The following is an 804-nucleotide window of genomic DNA, read 5'->3' as shown; positions in this document are numbered from 1 at the left end:
TTCTTCCAATTTCCTCCAATTTTCCCCATTTTCCCCCAATTTCTTCCATCTTTTTCCCAATTTCCCTCAATTTTTTCCCATTTTTTCCCAATTTTCCTCAATTATTCCCCGATTTTCCCCTCTTTCCCCCCTTTTTCCCCGATTTTCCCCCATTTTTCTCCTCCTTTTCCCTCATTTTCCCCCAATTTCCCCCAATTTTTCCCAATTTTCCCCACTTCCCCCCTCACTTTTCCCTTTTCCCCTTTTTCCTCCATTTTTCCCCAATTTTCCCCCTTTTTTCCCCATTTTCCCCATTTTTCCTCCACTTTTCCCGAACTTCCCCGAATTTCCCCCCATTTTGTGCCAATTTCCCCGTTTTTTCCTCATTTTCTCCCACCTTTCCCCACTTTTCCTCACTCCTGGGCCACACCTGGGGCACACCTGGACACACCTGGGATACACCTGGGCTCACCTGAGCTCACCTGGGCACACCTGGGATACACCTGGGATGCTCCTGGGGCACACCGGGGCACACCTGGGGCACAGCTGGGCACACCTGGGCACACACCTGGGCTCACCTGGGCACACACCTGGGCTCACCTGGGCTCACCTGAGCTCACCTGGGGCACACCGGGGCACACCTGGGAACACACCTGGGCTCACCTGGGCACAGCTGGGCACACCTGAGCACACCTGGAGCTCACCTTGGCACACCTGGGAACACACCTGGGCACACCCAGGGCACACCCGGGGCACACCTGGGCACACCTGGGCACACCTGGGAACACACCTGGGCACACCTGAGCACACCTGGCGCTCACCTGG

General features: G+C 55.7%; 1 long non-coding RNA gene across 1 annotated transcript; it reads right to left on the bottom strand.

Annotated features, from left to right (window-relative positions):
- Positions 1-289: 289 nt before the first annotated feature.
- LOC108447905 lies at positions 290-569 on the bottom strand. Its single transcript, XR_001863612.1, has 3 exons — positions 534-569; positions 462-471; positions 290-430 (listed from the first exon to the last, which is right to left on the bottom strand). It is a non-coding gene; the product is annotated as an uncharacterized LOC108447905 (long non-coding RNA).
- Between the last annotated feature and the right edge of the window lie 235 nt (positions 570-804).

This window comes from Corvus brachyrhynchos, unplaced genomic scaffold (genome assembly GCF_000691975.1).
Source record: "Corvus brachyrhynchos isolate BGI_N302 unplaced genomic scaffold, ASM69197v1 scaffold627, whole genome shotgun sequence".
NCBI classification, from domain to species: domain Eukaryota; kingdom Metazoa; phylum Chordata; class Aves; order Passeriformes; family Corvidae; genus Corvus; species Corvus brachyrhynchos.
Note: the sequence above shows the minus strand (reverse complement) of the source record. Positions and strands in the feature narration are given on the sequence as shown.